Below are 13,620 nucleotides of genomic sequence, written 5' to 3' on the forward strand. Positions count from 1 at the left end.
TGCTCAGGTCAGTGCTCAGCTGCTGGAACTATGCTCTTTATGTCTCTGAACATGTATTTTCACAATGCATATCCAAATGCTTACTACAAGGGGACCCAGGAGAACCCCACCCTGTGGTACTCCACTGCTTGCCAGTATAGCCACCACCCCTACAACAGTATATACAAGCAGAAAAGAGAGGGCAAACCTGCTGATTCAGCTTTTGTTTGAAGCACAAGGAGACATAAATTCTGAAGTAAGACAGATGCTTCATCATAGTCCAGAGTAACTGGAGATCAGAGTAGCTGGAGTACTATTGGAGAGCTATTGGAGTTTTGCAGGGAATCTGAGAATCACGCTCAACTTGCCAGCTCAGCATGCCCCTCACTAAAGAAAAAGGAATTTGAGGGAGACAAACAAAAGGAGTAGTGGCATTTAGGGCTGTGCTAACAGGTTTCCTGAGCCTGAGATAAGCAGCTTTGGTGTCTTAGATCTGGCAGTCGTCAGCAAACCTCATGACTTTGGTTGGAGGTTCAGAGAAGGTGTTCTATGAGCCTCAGCTTACTCATCACATGATGGTCCACCCTAGACATTACAAAAAACATCACCTTTTTCTTTGGATATTTAGCCCTGAATCACCCATGAAAATAGGAAAATACCCTCCCCAAATTTACCTGTGCTATTTATAATCTAGTTTTCAAAAATAAATCAAAAAGCCAAATGAATTCCAAGTCCTTAGGTCCATTGGTTACACAGAAGTAATGGAAGACACAAAATTCCAGAGGATAATGAGAATTTCCAGTTGTCACATCTATGGCAGCCCTGACAACAGTGTTATGAATAGGCAGAATCAGTGCAGAAAGAGCTCTCCTGTCCTTCATCAGATCCAGACCATCAGCAAGAAGCTCCCCTATAAAAAATAATAATAAGAAGAATGCAACTATATTAAGCAACTGTACTGGAACTATTACTATATAGTGCATAGATTTATTACATTTATCTAATGTATGAGAGAACATGATTCTTCTATTTCAAATTATCCTAGTGTGCTTAGTATAAATAGTGTCTTGGATGGCTTTATTAGATACATTTCGAAACACCGAGACAAATCTGCAAGCTATGTTAAGGTATGTGCAAGGTGATCCAAGGCAGCCAACAGATCATGCCAGACCAATCTGGTGGCTTTCTATGATGGAGTGAGGATTTTGGTAGACAAAGGAAGGGCAACAGGTGTTTCCTACCTGGGCTTGTGCAATGTCTTGTACATGGCCCCACATTACATCTTTATCTCTGAATTGGAGACATGGTTTAAAAGGGTGGAATACTCAATGGTTAAAGAACTGGTTGGATAATCACAGCCAGAGGATTGTGGGCAGTCGCTCCAAGCCTACGTGGAGGCTGTTGTTGAATGGTGTCTTCTGGGGGTTGGTCTTGGGGCCTGTGCTCTTCAACAACTTCATCAACAACCAAGATTGTGGGATTGAGTGTACCCTCAGCAAGTCTGCAGATGACACCAAGCTGAATGATGCAGTTTACACAATGTAAGGAAAGGGTGCCATCCAGAGGGACCTGGACAAGTTTGAAAAGTGGGTACAAGAGAACCCAGTGAGGTTTAACAAGGTCAAGTGCAAGGTGTTGCACTTGGGTCAAGGCAATCCCAGATATGTATACAAACTGGGAGAATAATTCATTGAGAACCACCCTGTGGAGAAGGACTTGGAAGTCCGATGGACAAAAAGCTGGACATTATCCAGCAATGTGCTCTTGCAGCCCTGAAGGCCAACAGAATCCTGGACTGCACTTTTGGTGCAGTGGCCAGCAGGGTTAGGGAGGTGATTTTCCCCCTCTATTCTGCCCTTTTAAAGCCCCTCATGGAGATCTGGAGTATTATGTCCAGGCCTGGAGCCCTCAGCACAGGGAAGATGTGGAGCAGATTCAGAGAAGGGCCACAAAGATGAGCACAGGGCACTTGCAGGTGCCAAAATATTTGTCCTGCAGCTCTTGAATCTAGAAACACAAGGAAATTACAAATAGAACTGATTACAAATAGAAGTGATTCCTCCTTATCTCTATTTTTTAATTTCCTTCCTTTATTATTAAAGTATATGTTCTGCAGATAAAATGCTTCCTTCCCAGATGCACACTGTGTTAACACAAGTGGGAACACAAAACTGGACAGCCCATTCACAAATGGGTTACCCACACATCTGACAGCAATCGCAGACAACAATGCAATAAACAAGCTTAGATTTCAAGTCGTTGTGACAAATGTATTGCTAGCTGTAAGTCAGAGACCTCCTGGCACTGCTGTCAGCATAATGAAGGGTTCCTAAGTGGCTATTGTTCTTCCCTGACTTGGAGTTTCATCGTCTCTCCAGCCTCCCCTACTTCTCCTAGCAGGCGTTAGAGTTAATAAAGGATTTCTTAATTACTGAGAGCTGTTTGCTCACCCAGTCCAGCCTCCCTCGTGGGCAGCACAAAGGGATGCTATCAGCTGTTAAACTCATTTTGCCCAGCCACTGGGTCTCCCTGAACTGGGGTTGACCAGCATCCAGCTCAGCTGCATTAGGGCTGCTGCGTGTGTATGATACAGAGCCAAGCTGGGGGAGTGCTAGGGCTCTGGTATTTGGGACTCCTTCCAGGAGCATGAGATTCCCTGAGCAGGGTGACCTGATACCGGCATGAAGGTGCCTTACTGAGGCAAGGCTGCAGGAGTTGGATAAAATATGAGTATTTCTAGCTAAAAGCTTATGGTCCTTTTTCCTTACCACCCTCCTAATTAAATCCTTGTTTTGAAAAAACAGGGAGTAATTGACTTTCTTGTTTTATAACAACTACCAAAACTGACATATTTTGTTTTAGTTGTTTGTTTCCGTTATTGTTGGCTTTTCTGATTTCATAAAAAAAAGATGATTTGGAGTCTCCTACCAAAGACAGAATATTCTGAATAATTCTCGACTGTTTTTGAGTCCACAAGGGGATGAAAAAAGAACAGAAAAGTTGATAATGGAGACCAAAGCAGAGGTACATCTCTAGCTAGTAGTCTCCAACAGCTGGTATCTTTGGCTGAGCGGTGATTTAACTCACGCTTTACAAACATCATATACTTAAAGGCAGTGGAAAGACTTCAGCATTGTCAAGGAAAAGCAATAAAACAAGTGCACCTAAATTCATGGTTCCATATACTTTTATGCACCAGTGTAAAACACTCACAAATGACTACTCTCAACTGCTTTGTCTCTGTTTTAAAGCAACTGATGTTATTAAAACCTTGCATGTATCAGGGGAAAGAAAGAGAAATTTTACCTGGTGAGGATTACACCTGCTAACAAAAATAGAAACCTATATTAAGGAGCTGTTACTTCATGCCTGGTTAATCTGGAGTGCATATCCGGGAGAGCAACTGGTGCTAACCAGTCTGATAGTGCAATGCCTGCAACAATACGAAGTTGTTAAGTTTAAAATAGATCTCCACCAGTAAGTCAAGTTAACTATGTTTGACCCAACTAGTTTTATCTTAGACTGTTCATTTCATCTCTTCTCTTTCAGTGCTGGGAAGACTTGACCCTAATTTGATGCTATTTCTTGATGATTACTCAGCCTACACCGAATTGTAGAGACATGGAACATTTAGACTCTTCAGACTAGCATCTTGAGCTCAGGAGAGTTAAATGAAACATCACACATCTAAATTCAAAGACATTTTGGGCCCAGAAATGTGTCTGTTTTGGTGGCTCTTGAAGCTGAAATCATGTTAGCTGTGGCTTTCATCGAAAAATTGGTTTAACCCACTGATGAGATTTAGGAAAAGTTCACCTTCTCCCATCTTGAAGCTACAGTCCATACCATAAAGGGCCATAAAATTGACGATAATGATAATCTTTTGCCTGCAGGACAAAAGCCTTCATGAAGTACCAGTGAATATCTGCAGCTTTTTTTATTATTATTTATTTTTTTTTATTTAATAGGATTTCTGTGAACTTGAGTTTTGGAAAGACATACAGTGTGTTCATAGACACCTCAATACAGACCTCAGAGTTTGATATAAATCTCTAAATTGGAGAGTACCAGTCAGCTGACAAAACAATACAAATTAATCTCTTGCCAGACATTCCTGCTCTTAGGTAAAAGAAAGAGGCATTTGAAAAACTGAGCAACAAAGTGTTACATTTTAACTTGTTTTTAGCACTTGTTAACAACTTCGGTTCAAAGCACAAAAAAAAAAAAAAAAAAAAAAAAAAAAAAAAAATCACATTAGGCTTTCATTTAGCTTACATTATTAATAAATTTACTCAACCTCAAGAGACCATCAAAGTTTCAAAGTTTTCTGTATCACAACAGTAGGATTCAGAAGACCCAAACTTTTTCTCTAGAGGAGATTTCAAATACCAAAGACGTAAGGTTGTTAGATGGAATTCAGACAAAAAATATAGCTCATCCAGAAGAAGCCTTAAGATATTTCCTTCTTAACACAAGCATCTTTGAGTTTCTTTTTTCTTTAAATAAACTTTAAAAAAAAAAAAAAAAAAAAAAAAAAAAATTCTCATAAGATATTCTCACAGCAGTGAGAATATCTCCCTGCTTGCTGAGGTGGAATGAAGTGGGTATTGGTCCTTCCAGCTCCTGCCACCAATGGCTGAGCCCACTCTTCCCCAGCACAGCACACGAGTGGATGTGCTCATAGGTTGCTGCACACCCCGGGTGGTATGGGTTGCCTGTGAGTGTGAAAAGCAGCAGTCAAGCTGGTTTGATCAAATGAATCATTCTGCCTCCCAAAAGCATGTTTTTTGTTTTTCACACAGACATAATATGCCTACTTCGTGACCATTTGACAGGGAAAGGATGAATGACTTCCCAAGAGCTATGGGACTGGGTACATTACAACCATATTAGTTAACGAAAAAGACCTGTTCTCAAGATTTAAAGACTTTCAAAAAACATTCGAGACTGTCTGCAGACTTTTCCAGACTGAGGCAGCTTTTCACTATGCCCTGCACAGAGGATAAATGCAAAAATTCTGCTTGAACTTTGGTTAAGGAAAGGGGGATCACTATGGATGGGACTTAATGAGACACAACTTCCACACACTAGTCTCAGATATGTTTTGATCATCATGATTTTAAGAGAAAGGTGTTGCTGTGTGCTTGTGTCTTTTAAATATGTGGATATGAGTCATAATTACCGGTGATCTGCCCTTGAAGAATTCACCATTGAGAAGCTTCCGCTGACTTTTTCACCTAAAGAATCCAGACAGCCCACTATGCTATCCTGTGAAATCAAAGCCTCCTCCCACTTTCTTGAATTGTATCTGCTTTGTACATCACTTTTAGGAACAGATGACCCTGAAGATTTATGGGTAGCAAAAGGGAAGAAAGTGAGTCCTGTGTAAGAAACTGGAGAAGATCTTTGTGCTACAGCTTTTATATCAATTTGCAAAGCATCAACAAGGCAGACATATACATATGTTTACTGTCACTCTGAATTAAAAGAAGCCACACTCCAGCTTCCACATAACACATCCTCAGCTGACTTGAAACATTAATTATAAGGACTAATACAGCTATATGCAATTGGCTTCTCAATGGAAAATGTTTTGTAATGTGAAAAAGATTGTTGTCTGTCACTAGACAAGTGCTGGAAAGGCTTGTTTATGTCTTTGATAACACCACAAAGAAAAGGGCAAGTCAGTCCAAAAGGCGCGTAGGCTATTCCTAAAGTAAAGAGAAAAGTGCATCTTTAAAAGAAAAAGAGAGAGAGTGAGAGCAAGATTTTAGTTAGGGGAGTATAGCTACTTAGGGTAACTGCAGGACTTGAGCGGAGCTGGGCAAGTCATAGTGTTGGCACAAATATAGCATGTCTCCTGGCATGTCTGTCCTTCCACTTGCAGAATGATTTCCAGAATTGTTACTAGAGCTCTGTCTACAACAAAACAGGGGTAGTTTGTCTTCTCACAGATGATAGGAGCTCAGGTCATGGAGAAGCAGGGGGAGGAATAAGGTTAATCTCAGAGCCTCCCCTACGTTTCACAAAGGCACACCACAGCTGGTGTTAAGCTAATGTTTTGCTCTTTTTTGGGTGGTTTACTCAATTATTTGTAGCTTTCTGAGAGACTTACCTCTGAACATCATGGTCAACAATTTGCACTTCATTTCAGGTCGTGGAGGACCTGGTTTAGAGGGGATAGCTTTTATCAGTCACTTTTGCCCTCTATGCTTTTCCATGGCATGGAGCCAACTTCTTTCTTACCCTCTTCCAGGTTGTGGGAAGAGTAGGGACATGATGAGAAGCAGAGGGATAGACATTTCAAAACAGAGCCATTCTGACACTGAGCAACTTATTTAGCCAGCAAGGCATTGCTGAAACATTGTAGGGACCTCGGGCTATTGCACTCCTTCCAGTGCCTCTGGGCCATGCTCACTGCAGACCAGCTGGCACCTGGCAGCCAGCCCAGCACCTGAAGATGTGGGGTTTCCATGCCCCAGGTGAAGAACACTACTGCAGCTAATAGAGGATAACAAGGAAAAACTGTGAAAAATCCTGCCTGTGGGACTCTGGAAGACAAAAGTCTTTTGTAAGTGCCCCTGTGCCACTCTCACAAACAAATGGGGGACTAGGAACATGGAGCTGAGATCAGTCTTGCGCTGCAATTAGGAGAGACTGAGGGAAAAGCACAGACAAGTAAGTTTGTGTTGTGGCAGGAGAGTGGTTGTTTTCGTGACACATGTTCTCATGTCTGAATGCTAAACCTGGTGAATTGGTATGTTTGCAATGTGAACCATCACATTTCATTGATCTGGTTAGTTTATAGCTATTTAAATATAGGATGAACTCTTCCCAATTTACATTGCTTTCACTTGGAATCATTGCTTCCATCCAGTCTAACCAGCAGCCTCACCTGTAGCTACTTCCATGCCTGAAAAGACAGAAAGAACTTTGTCATTAATGTAATGTTGGTAGGTACTAAAACCCCTCACTCAGCATAAGTTGGACTGTACAGCTTTTAAACTTCTGCTAGCTGCTAGCTGCACAGCACCAGTGTTGCAGGAGGCACTGTGGGAACAGTACAGCAGCACAGGCACAGCTCAATAAAGGAGGAACAAAGAACTTCGTCAGTTCGGAAAGAGGGTTTTGAGTCTGAAGTTGTAAACTGATAACAAGTTGGACACACTGCACTGTTGTGTTGTGAAAGCCTAGTGTTTATCTTCTGTTTGCTCTGACTTGCTAACATTTTCCATTCTCTGGCTGTTGTAAATGGCATTTCTTTCCATGATCATGAGGAGAGGCCCTGATCTTTGCTCAGAAATGACTCTAGCTCCTCCATCAAAACAAATAATTGCTGCAAACCTTGGACGGTTTTTTTAAGTGTTTATATTTTGAAGTGTTGGAAGGAAAGCTTCTAATCTTGAACCCTAGAGAAAGCAGGTAGACAAAATAAAGTAAAATAAATGCTTTTTAAAGTATCTTTTACAAGCTTCCAAGAAGCAGCTATACTTACCAGACACTGATATAATATCCATGAGTTACTAAGAAATAGCTGTCAATTCTCATCAAAACGCCTTGGAGATTTAATACAGAGATTACTTACTAAACTTCTCTTTTCTGATATTGAACTCATCTACAAAGAAAATTATTTACATTTTTAAAGAACACTAAACATTTTTGTACATCAGAGAGATGGAAAATACTCAGCAAGTCTGAGTTCCCAATGTAATGTTGATAAAACCACATTTTTTTTTCCCAGTCTGGGAGAAAGAAGGGAGAGAAGCTGGTAAAAACATGAAAGAAAAAAAAAAAAAGAATTCATCAATCTTTGTAAAAAGAGTTCACATCATTTGGGAGATAAATAGTAGCATGTGGAAGAGTTGTTTTCCCTTTGATATGCAAGTTTAGCAGCCATTGATCTTCAGTGAGAACTGTAAGAATGGACCATGCAGCAGAACTACAGTTGGCAGTTTGCACAGAAAATAAATAAATAGTTACGTGCCTATTTCTGCAGCCTTACAGCCAGAGGCTGAATCGATTTCTGCCAATACCAAGAACTCACACTGCTGTGTATCAGCATGCAGTTACTGAGATCTTTATTACAGTGGCACTTATGACATTTTTGCTGAGCTAGTTTTGAGTTCACTAGACCTGAAAGATGAACTTGTTCACCTTATAATATTGTTTGCTTTACTTATTGTTTTTTCCATATTACACTTTGAGACTCTCGTCATGTAATTTTATGACTTTGAAGTTGCATGGGTTGAGTTATAACTATAATAAAAGAATTTGGAATGAGATAATGCAAGTTTTTCCATTATTTACAAAAGGTTGAGGTTGCCTATTGAACACTTCCACAGTCCATAGTCCTGTTAAAATGTCTAAATTTTCAAGCAGCAACAAGGTTGTGATAGACCCTTACAGCACAAAGACTGGACAGGACAGAAATTGTGAGCTTCTGAGCACAAGCAAGAAAATATTCCAGTTTATTATTTTTAATTCAGTTTTTCCAGAGAACATTGCATTTCCTAGTTACAAATTAACAGTATGCTTTTATCCTACACAGCTGCTCTAGGACAGTTTGTGTTTCTCTTGATTCGTTCTCTTCACATTAACTTTAGTTAAGGGAACATACAGAGAGGAGAAGCTTTCCAATCCCCTTCTGTTTGTTGGGGACTGATCCCAAATACCGTTTAATGTTTCTTTTCCCCAAAAATTGGTGCTCAGAAGCCAAGGACTCTGGGAATAGCAGACAGTGACACACATCCCACTCTGTTTCCCATTGCAGAGCCTAATTGCTAAGCCAGAGCAAGCATACTGTGCTGTGAACTGCACACAGTCCTAAGTATTCAAAAGGCACTGCAAAATCCTCCACAGAGGAAACCCTCCAAAATCAGGTAACTAAGTTTCTAGCAGTCTCCTGGTAAGATCATTCACAAAGATGAGGCTCTGAAAGATTCAGTAACCAACCACGTAGCAGGTTAGTAGCACAAACTCTCCAGTTAACTGTTTGCTGGACTATTACATTGTGCCATATTTGCTTGGGATTATGTGAAAGTACACATTATCCATAATGAAGTAAAAGATAATAAAAATACAGTCTTGCATAATGCAACATAAGCCACAAAAAAAAAAAAAAAAATCCTGCAGAAACTTGCTGGAAAGGTGGTTGAATCACCATCCCTGAATGTGTTTAAAAATCCTTTGGATGTGGTGCTCACGGACATGATTTAGTGTAGAGTTGTTAGACCTAGGGCAGTACGGTTATATACTGGTTGGATGTGATGATCTTGAAGGTCTTTTCCAACCTGAGCAGTTTTCTGATTCTATGATTCTATGAAATCAAGAAAAAGACAGATACTGATTTTAATAAGTATTGAATCTGACTAGCAGAAAAGCACTCTGTCCATGAGCAACAGCCCATCTCCCCTTAGAAGTGCTCCCTGGTGCAGGGAACTCAAGGCACCAGCTGAAGATTTATTAATGCCAGGGGTAGCTTTCCTTGCAAATATAAAAGACCACACACTCCCTCAGTATTAAGATACCGTGGGAGATAAGAGAGAGCAAGGGTTGGGTCATCTTGGAGCATCTTTTAAATTTCATAATTAGGCCTACAGAGTAAAAGAAAAAACACCAGTAAACATCACCTTGGAACAGATAAGATTTGATTCAGGAGTATAATTTAAGTTTCACTGTGAAGAATTGCTGTCGTTTCCCAGATTTTCTATAGTATTGAGCATCAAACTGATCTCACCTACCTCAGGGTCCTTTCCTGGTGGCACTGGGATGCCAGCTCTCCATTACAGCTTTTTGTGCATTTGTAGAGCTAACATATTGATGGATTCCTTCAATCAACAGGCTGTACCCCCAGGGCAGGAGCTGTGGGCTCACATTCCCTGCCCTTGGCATTTGTTGGGCTGGAAGGAGCTGTGCTGGATGGAGCCGTATTGAACATCCATGTTGTCCTTGAAGGAAGTGAGTTGAAAAGAAAGAAATGCTCCGATGGCCTCAAGGATCATACAGGATAGCAGATGAACTGTCTCCAGCCATTCTGTGTCTTTCTCAAATTGGACCCCAGAACTGGAACCCAGTACTCCAGATGTGATCTCACTTAGGTAAGAGATACACTGTCCAGTAGTATTATGGAAATATTGTGAGAATAACACATTCCTCAACCCATGGCAAGCCACATGTGCTGGCAACTAGCTGCCTTTCTGAGCACAGTGCTACTTGGCAAACTCTGCCACAGTCCAAACCAGGTACCAACACTGTTCCAGCTTTTCTGTCTGGTCGATGTGTCACAAGTAAGCTTGGAAATTTTATCTGAGTATCTGGATCAAAGATCTGCCAGAGAAAGAAGTTTTCCCAATGTATTGGTTTCCCAGGATAAAGTTATCTATCTGTGCATCTGTCACCATTAAGACTAGCATTAGCAAGACTTTGTACACATAGAAGTATTTGTCTTTGTTCAGTATTGACATCATTTATATCCTTTTTCTCTGATGAAAAGGTGCATTTCTCATGTAGGATATTCTCATTTGAAAATACTTAAATTTGGGTGTCTCTTGTACTGTATGCTTGTCAAAATTCAAATTTGTGATGCTTCAAGCCATGATGAAATATTTTTGTGTTTTTCTCCTTCTCCATTGATGCTTCTTGTTCTAAATGTCTGACCTTGCCATTCCTTGCTTTTTATTTGGGCATATTTTAGATTGAGTTGCTGTTGTGAGTAGTGTATTTGATTTCTACACATCTTGAGAAACCGTTGGGATATTATATCTAGAACCTCTTCAGAGACTGAAGACAGAAGTCTGGTAGTTATAACTAGAAAGTTTCAGAAAGTCTAAATGCAAAATATATTAATTAAAAGCATTTGATGAACATCTATGAACAACAAATGCTTTCAAAGAAAATCATATCCACTTAGATTCTGGGTTAAGTTCCCAGCTGGCTTCACTGTAGCTTCCATGATTTCTGCTGGATATGGATCTGGCTCATTTTTTTGTAATGAGAACTTCAAGTAGCTCTAGCTAAAATGAATGACAAAGCTTATGCTCCTTGGTGAAGTAATTCATTAATTAGTGTGTGGAATATGCACATTACCACACATATAATTTCTGAAAATATGAAGAACTTTGTCCTTGTATAAAGCCCTCTAGAGTCATTGCAAAAATTTGCATGGACTTCATTGGGTTATGGATCACATCCTGTATATATCTGCATTTTTAGACCTTTTCTAGTGCTTTCTCTTCCAATGGAAATTAATAGCTTCATGGAATTGAAATGACCAGTTTCTGATTTAGTTTTGCATAAGAAGCAGAGTCCAGTAGGATTAAATATGAATGGTGGCTTGGTAATTCATTAATCATGAAAATATGATGTGCAGTTAGTTATATAAGTGGTTATTTTTGCATGGAAATGTCTGCTACTTTTATGTCTGTGCAGAATCACTTCAAGTGCTGAAGCAGGAACATACAAACCCACTCATTTCAATACACTATTTCAGACACAATGCACAATAATACATAAATGCTCTGTAGACAGCAGTGATTTTGTAGTTGTTAGCACAACAGTGCATCCAAGTATCCTACCAGCATATGATTATGCACGTTCCTGGTCAGAGGAAGCAGAGTATTTTCAAAGTTTCTATGAGACCTTTCCAAGCCATCTTGGCCACATGTGACCTATGCAAAATATTTTATTCTGAGAACTTTTGAAAATGTAAATATTACAGCTCCTTTTCTCTTAAAAGTCTGAGAAATCAGATAAGAAAGGTTGGGCTGGCTCCAAACAATGCTGAATTCTTCTCTATCATCCAGAAACAGACTTCTGGGTCAGTGACAGGTAACAAGGACAAGGTTTGATGCACCATTTGAAAATGGTGCACAGCAAGGAGCAAATCAACATAAAATGCAAGTCAAAGAACTGTTGAAACACTCACTTTCCATTTGAGCATGCTGTTGGAAGCTGAAATTCTGCACTGAACTTAGTAATTCAATATGCTTGGCAAATACAAGAGGTTGCCTCATTGGCACAGATCTCTTCTGTGTAAAAATGATGGAAATGCCAATTCCACCTTTGTCTCCTTCCAGTGTCCTTGCGTCACTAGCACCCTGTTGTCTTTCCCAGGTAAAAGGATAGTCCCAGGCTCAATTCTCTGTACTTCCGCTGTCATGGCCAGGGCCCTGCCAGGTACTTGCTCTTGTTAAAAAAAAAAAAAAAAAGCAAAGAAAAAAAAAAGCCTCATGAATGCTCTGTTTTCTTGTCATCACTGTTACTTTCTTGAAATGCATTAGCATGCGATTTTTCATTTCAAGGCAAGATGTAGAGGCACAGAAGTTTCAGGATCTGGCTCCCATTGAAGTCTACTTCTCTGAGAAAGCTGTTTCTGAAAAAGAATACCTATATGGGAAATTGATATAGCCATGATTTTTTATTTATTTATTTCTTACAAGGCAGCACAAAAACAGATAGAAAGTAAATATTTAAAGTTACTGTAGCCATTTCAAAAGTGCATAAAGGTATTTGTGGCTGTAAAGTCCTTGTGAACATTTTTCACTAATACTTACAAATATTTCGAACTAAAGAGATGAATTATCAAATACTTGTGCCCTTCATTTTACCTATGCTTTGTTCAGCAGATCACAAAACACAGACCTACATGATATATCTCCTTGAAGAGCCAAATAGCAAGAGAATGAGTGAAAGCTGCACATAACAGGTGGAGAAACAGGAGAATGGAAAGATGAAGGGAATCAAGTACAAGGTCTCATGATTACTTAATTGCTATGCCCACACCTTGTTCCATAATGCATACAAGATTTCAGCCACCCAATCTACTGAAATCTCTCTCAGGACATGTCAGACTTTAACTAAGCATCCTCCTCTCATCCTGCTGGGTTATCCATTCCCCTTGGCTTTTTGCCATCTTCTGTTATGCATTATCCCATCAGTTTTGGTCCTCACATTACATATGAGACTTAACATACTACTTACTGCTGCTTATGTCAGTTACTTAACACAAGGAGATTCCCAAGCTTCCCAGCTGTTCTCATCCCCCATCTTAACTGCTACCTATCGTATTTGGCAATGTTCTGTCAGCCAACCCTCTTGGCCATTCAACTCTGCTAACTCAATGTAGCGTGCGAGGGACACTGTAGGAGAAAGAAAGGCAGGTTTAGCATCTAAGAGCACCCAAGTAAATCTAAAGACTGAAATGATCCATCCCAAAGGGAACCTAATCATTATTACTGGTCGAACACCATGCTATCCTGTGATAGAAGGAAGATCTTTGATAAGTTACTCCGTCTCCTCACGCCAATCGACTGCTAGAGGAGGGTAAATATTCAAAGATTGTGTACCAAAATAACTCTTAGCATTTAGAAGAGGCTGTGGTAGCATCTGCAGTGAGAAAGAGTAAGCTTATGTGGTATTCCATTCCTACCTGCTAGGATGACATTAGGACCAAATATTTAAATACACCATCTCTGTTCCCAGACTATGGAGCCAAAAATGGTGTGATCAAAGCAGATTCCTTGCTTCCACATACTGTTTCATGTGGGTTTTTTTGTTGCACTGGGACATCCTGCAGAGCTCGGACACACAGGACTCTTACCCAGGCAGAAGCCCAATGGCTGAACAGGGAGATCCTCTGCATCT

At 40.1% G+C, this 13,620-nt stretch overlaps 2 long non-coding RNA genes across 4 annotated transcripts; one reads left to right on the forward strand and one right to left on the reverse strand.

Moving 5' to 3' along the window:
* The first annotated feature begins 6,564 nt into the window (after nt 1–6,564).
* Nucleotides 6,565–13,419, forward strand: LOC128090790 (uncharacterized). 2 transcript variants are annotated; one of them, XR_008211092.1, is made up of 3 exons: nt 6,565–6,657; nt 9,820–10,076; nt 12,600–13,419. It is a non-coding gene; the product is annotated as an uncharacterized LOC128090790 (long non-coding RNA). The 2 variants fall into 2 exon arrangements; XR_008211093.1 differs by having other exon boundaries at nt 12,603–13,419.
* Nucleotides 6,645–13,493, reverse strand: LOC128090789 (uncharacterized). 2 transcript variants are annotated; one of them, XR_008211091.1, is made up of 4 exons: nt 13,406–13,493; nt 11,903–12,162; nt 11,553–11,645; nt 6,645–9,295 (listed from the first exon to the last, which is right to left on the reverse strand). It is a non-coding gene; the product is annotated as an uncharacterized LOC128090789 (long non-coding RNA). The 2 variants fall into 2 exon arrangements; XR_008211090.1 differs by having other exon boundaries at nt 11,553–12,162.
* Nucleotides 13,494–13,620: the final 127 nt, after the last annotated feature.

Source organism: Tympanuchus pallidicinctus, unplaced genomic scaffold, assembly GCF_026119805.1.
Source record: "Tympanuchus pallidicinctus isolate F22 unplaced genomic scaffold, pur_lepc_1.0 scaffold5, whole genome shotgun sequence".
Classification (NCBI taxonomy): Eukaryota; Metazoa; Chordata; class Aves; order Galliformes; family Phasianidae; genus Tympanuchus; species Tympanuchus pallidicinctus.